We start from the raw sequence: 8,877 nt of genomic DNA on the forward strand, positions 1-8,877 counted from the left end.
CCAACATGGTGAAAACCCGTCTCTACTAAAAATACAAACATTAGTCGGGCATGGTGTCTTGGCACCTGTAATCTCAGCACTTTGGGAGGCCAAGGTGGGTGGATCATGAGGTCAGGAGTTCGAGACCAGCCTGACCAACATGGTGAAACCCCGTCTCTACTAAAAATACAAAAATTAGCCGGGCGTGGTGGTGGGTGCCTGTAATCCCAGCTACTCGGGAGGCTGAGGCAGGAGAATCGCTTGAACCCAGGAGGCGGAGGTTGCAGTGAGCCAAGATCACACCACTGCACTCCAGCCTGGGCAACAGAGCGAGACTCCGTCCCCCCCGCCCCCCCCCAAAAAAGATAACCCGTTAACGCACTTGTTAGAATCTGCTCTCCTCGTCTCGCCTGGTGCACTTTCTTTGGGTTCCTTTCTTATTATATGAGGTTATAACTATCACCTCCTAAACTTAGTTGAACATATGGAGACTGTATTTGAAAGCCCTTTCCAGGAAGCTTGAGAAACTGACCCATCCTTACGGTCAGGATTATGTCATTCTCTATCTTTTCATGAAGAGCTGCCCGAGAATTTGTCTTTTGTGTTTTCTCCTCTCCAGGTACCACTAGTTAAGATCATTTCCCTCTTACCTCAGTTTCTCGGTTGGAAAACAGAATCTGTGAACAATGGCCTTCCTGAAAATTCAGAATCCATGTCGTGATAACTAACAGTTTCTTTTCTATGAAATGAACTGAGTGCATGGAATTATCCCTGTGTATCTGTTCTGGATACAGCGCTGTCTTTTCTCATTCTTCTGAGTGAAGAATGTAGTATCCAAGGGTTAAATGGAACTACTTCAACTCTTAAAACCAAAAACATGAAAACTCTGCCAGGAGATTAGGAACTTTGCCCACATAGATCAGGTAGAATTTTGCTTGCAATCCCAGGACCCCATTGCTGGTTCTGTTCTCTGAGCTCAGCTATGCACAGCCAGGGAGGGGGTGGCGCAAACTCTCCTTATAGTCAGGAGGCCTAGGTTCAAGGCCTGGCTTTGTTTCCTCCTGGCTGCATGCTGTGGACAAATCGTGTCCCTTCTTTGGCCTTGGTTTCCTCAGCCATAAATTGCCAGGTAATCCCAGCTACTCAGGAGGCTGAGGTAGGAGACTCGCTTGAACCCGGGAGGTGGAGGTTGCAGTGAACCAACATCATGCCACTGTACTCCAGCCTGAGTGACAGAGTGAGACTCCATCTCAAAAAAAAGCAAGCCAGGTTGGATTAGGTGATCTAATGTCCTTTCGGTGCTAATATGTTGTGATGGTTAAGTGGACACTAACAACTGCCCATCCTGACTTTACATTGCAGGGACAGTGTTTGAGGGCAGTTACAGGGGATCGGAAGAAACCGGGCAGGAACTTGACTCTGACATCCAAAAGTAACCCCCACTTGTAATGATGGACTGTGGCACTGGGGATAATTAGCCATCTTCTTAGACCAGCTTGTGTCTAAGCAGCTGCTGGTAGTGGGACAGTTCAGGCAGGTTTGTAGCCAAGCGCTTCAGTAGATTCTCCCAGTCTGGATGGGGGAGCTTGAGGGGCCTCTCAGAAGAAGTCTGGAGACCAGCTCCCAGTTTAGGACATCAAGATCAAAGCCCAAATGCAGCATTGCCACTGCTTTTCCTGCATGGCTTGCCCAGAGCTGGTGCTTCCACAAGCTCAGGCTGGGACCAGCTTTCTCCTCTGAGTGAGACTCTGTGGCAGTCCAAGGAAAACCTGTCCATTTAGAGGCTGATTATAGAAGCTTGGCTAGAATTCTCCCCTCCCTCTCGCTTCCCAAAGGCACAGGCAGCAAGTGGAGCTGCTTTCCAAGGAGAAATGAGGAGGCAGCCCCACGGAGGTGGAGGCTCAAACCTCATCTGCCCTGGGGGCTGCATTCCCGAGGCCTCTCTCACCCAGCTCGGAGCGGGCCTCAGACCGTAACATGATGTTTCAGGTTTATGGTGTAAGATTTTGTCCGTGTGAACCGTGAGCAGTTTGGACTCAAATTGTAGCCTCATCCACTGAGGCATATTTGTAAATAGGGTCTGGCTTACTCAGGGCTTTCTCTGGAAGATAACAACTATAGAGTCAGAAAATTCTGCCAGGAGAAAAGTGACGCTTAAAAACTCATCTAGGATGGCCAGGTGTGGTGGCTCATGCTTGTAATCCCAGCACTTTGGGAGGCTGAGGCGGGAGGATCGCATTAGCTCAAGAGTTTGCGGCCGCAGTGAGCCACGATCACACCACTGCACTCCAGCTTGGGTGACAGAGTGAGACCCTATCTCTTAAATAATTAAATTTAAAAATAAAAACAATTCCCTATGAGAGAAATTACATGGGGAATTATTTGGGGAAGGATTTGAAGTTTAGCCAGGTTGGGACAATTGGGACTGAATCATTTAACTTAACCCTGCTATTTTCCTCGACTGTGCTTAGAAAAAGGGTACAGGACCCGGTTTCTGTCCTTAAGAGGTTTATAGTCCAGTTATACCTTAGCCTGGGGGCAGAGCTTCTCAACCTTGGCACTATTGACAACTTGGGCAGGATAATTCTTACGTGGGGGGGGTCCTGTGTGTTGTAGCATTGGCAGTACCGTTGGTCTCTACCCGGTAGATGCCAGCTGCACCTGCCCAGTTGTAACAGCCAAAAGGGTTTCCAGACATTGCCAACTCTGTGCAGGGAGGAGGGGCAAGGTTTCCCCTGATGGAAAACCACTGCCTCAGGGTTTCTGTGGCCCAGAACTCATTGTTTTTGCTCATGTCATAGGAGTCCACAGTTTTATATCACGTGCCCTGGTCTTCATTCTTTTATGGCATGAACATTTCAGTGTGATGATGGTTATCCCTGAAACAGTAAGGCTGAAGTTACTGAGGCAGAACAAACCAACCCAAGAGAGACCTTGTTCCCCATCTTCCTTTAGAATTCAAGTGTAGATTCTTTTCACATGATTGGGTAAGACCAAGAGACGTGGCATGAGAGAGAACTGTGCACCCTTAGGAGTGTACAAATCCTTTATCTGGGCACAAATGCCTCTGAAGTAGCAACTTCTTCAGGATCCCCCCTTCATTCTTTTTCTCCCTCCCTTTTGTATGAGTTTTTCTCTTTTGTATGCTGTTTCTTGTTGTCTTTAGTTAAAACATCCACTCTTTATGGAAAAGTGAAAGTCATGCCAGTCACTTTTTTCCATTCTTAAAAAGCGCCTGTTCCAGTGGCCAGGTGTGGTGCTTCATGCCTGTAATCCCAGCACTTTGGGAGGCCAAGGCAGGTGGATCACCTGAGGTCGGGAGTTCAAGACCAGTCTGGCCAACATGGTGAAACCCCATCTCTACTAGAAAAAAGAAAAAGAAAAGTACAAAAAACATCAGCCAGGTGTGGTGGTGCCTGCCTGTCCCATCTATTATGAAAACTGAGGCAGGAGAATCACTTGAACCTTGAAGGCAGAGCTTGCAGTGAGCCGAGATCGCACCGCTGCACTCTAGCCTGGGTGACAGAGTGAGACTCCATCTCAAAAAAAAAAAAAAAAAAGTGCCTCTTCCAAGTAGCAGATGGAAGATTTGAGCTGAAGGAGAAAGCAAGACGTGTTGTCCTCAAGGTGGGCCCCTGGGAGGGGACACGTCCTGGGGTCAGTTCGGGTTTCAAGTCGGGTGCTCTTAGCGGAGAAGGGGAAAGACGGCAGAGGCAGGTGGACATCACAGGGGCTCAGGCTTAGGGCTTTGGCCTAGTTCTTGGTTCCTTTGAGCTCACCTCCTCCTAGCCAGTGGCAGCAACACTGGGCCCAGATGCTGGGTAATAAAGCAAGAGCCCATCAGACAGAAATGCTAACACCATCTAGCCCTGTGCTCAACGTGTCAGGGCCATGGAAACTTGAGGGACGAAAGGAAGCCAAGAAGTTTCTATAATCACATCATTAGTGGGCTTGCTCTGAGCAACTGCATGTCACCCACCAGAGCCAGCTGAGGCACACTCAGACGAGGGTGCCAGGCGGCCAACTGCAAGGGCAAATCTGTAGTCGTGCAATTAGGATCTGCTTAAGCATAGACCTGGGCAGTTTTACAAAACCTTAAAAGGAGGGAGAAAGAAATCGTACGTGGCTAAGATGGCTAATTATCTAATTTTTTGAGGCTAGAATGCATGTGTTGTCATTATTGACCTTGTATTTCTTAACGTTTCTATTTATAAATAAAAGCTATTAGCTGGAAGAATAGCATCGATTCTCCCAGAGGATGCAAATGATTAGCCAGCATCGTTTCCACCTTCGATTGCTGGCCTGAGTCAGGGCAGTCAGGGGCATTGGTCCAAGGTGCTAAGAAGTGAGGTCCTCGTCCCTTCAACACACCACGTTTCCTGAGCACAGCCCGAGTTATGCGCTATGGGGGACAGAAAACCCCATGGTGGGTGTCGTCTTGCTGGTAAACACAGCCCGTGGCACAGGGCAGACTATGTTCAGGAAAGACAATGGGAAAAGGGGCCGGGCAGAAGGCTGGACCCACCCTTGGTGATGGGGCCCTAGCTGGTCCTTCCACATCATCTCCCCACAGCCCCATCCCTGCTGTCTTGGCCTCAGCCCTCAAAACTGTAGGGCAGATGCTTTCAAGCACACACACTTGATGTCTGAGATGCCCCTTCCCTCCTCCACCTGGAAAATTCTTTCAAGACCCAACTCTAATCACGTCCTCCTGGAAGTCCTCCCCATTCCCCTGAAGGTGACTTAATTTCCCTCAGTGCAGCCAGAACTACGTCTCCATCACTGTTATGTTACTTGACACACCATAGAGTAATTATTACCACACAGCGAAGACAAGCAGAAAAATAACAATATGTATATATTATACACATACTACAAGCTCCTTAAGGCCAGGGATGACTGACGTGTTACTCATTTTTATGCCTGGCCTGGTGCCTGGCGCTCATCATAGCTTGTTGAAAGAATATCCCTGACCCATCTCCAGTTCCCTCCCCCTCGCCAGTGTCTTCTCTGCAGAATGATTTACACATAAGCCTGGCCAGTTGTCGCCTTTTAGTTTTGTTGTCTTATTTTCCTATAGTCTCCATTTGTTAATAGTGTTAAAAATCAACGCATTTGTTTAAGAAAAATTAAAGATCAGAACTTAGCTGTCAGTTTTGAAGGTCTGGGAGAAAGTTGCCTAGAGATGCTGTTGTACCTTCTCTGGCTCTGGCTTGATAGGGATCAAAGGCCCCCGTCCCATTCCTTCAGCAGGGACAGTGAAGGGAGCTTAGAGTGCCAAGCACCCAGTGCCAGCATTGTAACCTGCCCTGGGGCTCTGGGATTTAGGCCCTTTGGAGCAACGTGCTGCCTGCAGGGCCTGCGTTCCTGCAATCTATAGGCAAAGCCATGGTTGTATAAAACCAGATCCCCCGTGTATTCTGGTACTATCTTGTTGGCAGATTTCTTTGTAGAAATTCTTTTTTGGATTGCATAGCGTTCATAAGGAAAACTTCCCGGTTAAATATGTCCTCTGAAGATGGCTTCACTCTGTGGTGAGGGCTTCTTCCTTGTCTTAGCAAAGCATCATGTGAAAATAGCACTGGCATTGCAGTTTCTTGACTCTATGATTTTTTAAGTATAATAATGGGAGTTTTTACCTTTCTAAAACAGATTTTATATATTTAAGCTATTAAACCCCTGACAAATCTAAACTCTTCTGACCTCTTTTACAAGGCTGGAGACGGCTAAGGATATCACTACACAACATGTCATCTGTGTAAACAGTGCATACTTTAAAATAATACTTGAAAAGGATTATTGATTATTACAGTCAAACAGAATTGTAAATAGAGCTAGAAAATACTAGACTGTTGTTCCAGGAACCTCCAGATGTGAAAGTGAGGTGCTTGTTCCTCCTGCTGGACTTTTCTGTGTTTATGCTTGAGGCTTCAGAAGACCTCAAAAGCCCTTAACCAGCATCCCTCGGTCCAGCAAGATGCCGGTGGAAGACGCAGCTCCTGGGCCCGCCAGAACAGGTAGCAAGGCCCTTGTGGCAAGCAGCTCACCGACCTTCTCTGGGTGTCTGTACCTTCCTGGGCAAGGCGTGTGACCATCGAGCTTTTCTATATCTGTGTGGTTTCCTTGTGTGTGTCACACTGCCGTCTCTCTGCTCGCCCTGACTCATATCTGAGCACTTTGTGAACAGGGAGCTCTCCCACGTCCTCATGGTGTGCACCCTCTTACCAGCCAGCCTGAGAGCTCCTTCTGTCGGGCTGTCACTCAATGCCTCTTGTAGGCCACCTCTGTGACCCAGCATGTCTCCATTTCTGCTGTCTGTCCCATTGTTCTTCCGTGGGAATTGCCTGCCTTCTTTCCTATTCAGAAACAAACCATTTCTTTAACCTGAAAATGAATTTCTCTAGTTCTGCCCCTCCCTGTACCATCTTTGATGCCTGTTCTCTACAGCATCCTAGAGGCTGGGCTCTCAGCCAGCCGAGGCTCTGCTGGGAAACAGGCTTTGGCTTCACTCTCAGGCTCTGGTTCTCTGGTTGCCCTCACAGTTCTCCCTGTGTCATGAAAGTCTCGCTGACTTTCTCTCTCCCATCAGATAACAGATGTTTTGGCATCTGCCTCCAATGGGAATCAAGCCCATTTCTGCAAAGAAGCTGAACCTCCATGATGGTTGGTGCTGCCTCGATTGGCGGGGACAGCGTTCCAATGACACCTTCCTGCCCTGGGCTTCCGGAGGTGGTGAAATTACCAGGCGACACCCTTGCCAGCATTCCTCTTCCTTAGCAGCTTATGATGTTGGCTCAGTCAAGCTGTTTCATTTTTGCTGTATCAAAGTCTTGGCTGAAAAGTGTCTGTTCCAGGCTCTGGGGCTTTCTTTGTCTTCATGCCTGTTTGGTCTCATTTCATTGTTTCCAAGGACAGTCCATTTAGGCCTTGACAGGTGGTCATCGAGGAGCAAGGATCCCGGGTCAGAGCACTGGGTTAAACTATGCTGTTGTTTACAGGGCCTGCAACAGGAGCCCTGCGTAATAACTGGGGGAAGCCAGACTCTCCCTCCCGAGAAGCTGCCACGCAGGACATGTGCCCTGAGAAAAGCCCCACCCTTGCTGGGGCCTTGCTGTCCATAACTTTGCTCAGCTCCCCAAGACCAGGCATGAAGGGTAACTCTACCAGCCACAGACTGGGCTGCTCAGTGGTCTGGGGCCTGTGTGGCTCTCAGAATGTTTGAGGTGACTGTGAAAGAGAAGACCTTAGAAACCATCCAGCCTGGATGGCTTAGCCAGGTGGCGAGGCTTCCTAGTAATAGTCTTCAGGTGGTGAGAACTGGTTTGGCACCACAAGCATCTGGAGCTTCAGGAACAAAGAACGAGAGTATATTTCATCAAAAGGTTGGGAAGAAAAACCACGGCTAGGTTTATTATGTTTGTTTTTTTAAGATTCCAGGGACCATGGTCTCTGATGACATTTAAAAAAGAAACAACCAGCCATAATGCCAAGTTCCACTGTGCAGAGGCTACAGGCCCTGCAGGAAACAGAGCCTGCGCTGTACAAACACTGGAAGCTCCCTCCAGGTGGAGACTCAGGTCCTGAGCACCGCCCCCAAGCCACAGGCTGGTCCTTGTGTTCAGATTACATGAAGAGGCCCGGGGCAGGGAGTCTGGCCAGTGGAGTCACTCTCTGCCACTTGGGAGGTCATGAGCTCCTGGTGATGGCCAGCAGAGCAGGGGGAATAGGCCTTCCTGTCCTTGGGGACAGCTCTTCTCCCTGCCTGCTCTGCTAACCCTCACAGCATCCCGGTGCCACCTGGGGAAGCCAGATCAGGAACCTCCAGGGCCCAGCATCGGACCAGGGAGGCTCTGCAGATTCAATATGAAATTGTGGAAAAAAACAATAGGAAAAGCATGTGGCTGATGGCTCCTGGGGAATCAGCTAGACTTGGGCCGTAGGACAGGAGAAGGGGCCGTAAGCAAAACCTCACGCTGCAGCCTCAGATCTGGTTCCCCAGGGTGTCAAGGGCACCAAGGGAGAGTCCTTGGCCCCCTGTTGGCATCTTACACTTGACCAGGGCTCTCCCAGGGCCTCAGCCACCACTGTGGGCTCTATGGGCACAGGATCTTCTGTGTCAGGCAGGGTGGCCACCATCTGTACAACTGTGGCTCCCAATGTGAGTTAGAACAAATACCCCTTCTTTCTCCAAGACACACACACATGCCAGAAGTTTCCATTGAGATGAGAAAACCACCAGACAGGGTATGTGTAAATCTACACTTTCCTTAGATAGAGGACCTGATTAGGAGAATGGGGAATGGCTGTGGGAACCTTGGAAAAAACAGATTGGGGGTTTCCAGGGGAGACTTCATGACTGGGATCCTCTGCTCACTCAAGACAATGGATTCATATGTGATTTCCCCCGCAGGAGGTACCTAGTAGGCCGACTGTGAGACTTAGGTAACTGGGTACAGGTGTCAGCCCCACTGAGGACTTCTCTCTCACCTTATTTATCCCCAACAGTAACTTGCTGGTTGAAGCCATAATCCCCTGGTTCCATGGAGCAGAGCAGTGGGGCTAGTATGGTGAAGTAGTTTGTCCAGGAGGGACAAAGCAAACATAGAACCAAACCATGACCACAAGCTGGATGGTCTGGGGGAGAAGTCTGGTGATGGATCCCTTGCCTAGAAAGAGAGGCAGGTACCAGGGACTTGGACAGGAGCCTGCCCAAGCAGGCTTGGATCCCTACCTTTCTTCACCTTTCCTCTTTGGCCATGTTGTATTAAAAACTGAAGTCTTGGCTGGGCGTGGTGGCTCATACCTGTAATCCCCATAGTTTGGGAGGCTGAGGCAGGTGGATCACTTGAGGTCAGGAGTTCGAGACCAGCCTGGCCAACATGGCAAAACCCCATCTCT

At 49.2% G+C, this 8,877-nt stretch overlaps 1 protein-coding gene across 1 annotated transcript in view; it reads left to right on the forward strand.

Annotated features, from left to right (window-relative positions):
• CA12 (carbonic anhydrase XII) overlaps positions 1 to 8,877 on the forward strand; it is a 65,969-nt gene that overhangs the window by 52,977 nt on the left and 4,115 nt on the right. The window lies entirely within an intron of this gene.

This window comes from Colobus angolensis, unplaced genomic scaffold (genome assembly GCF_000951035.1).
Source record: "Colobus angolensis palliatus isolate OR3802 unplaced genomic scaffold, Cang.pa_1.0 Scaffold19, whole genome shotgun sequence".
Lineage (NCBI taxonomy): Eukaryota > Metazoa > Chordata > Mammalia > Primates > Cercopithecidae > Colobus > Colobus angolensis.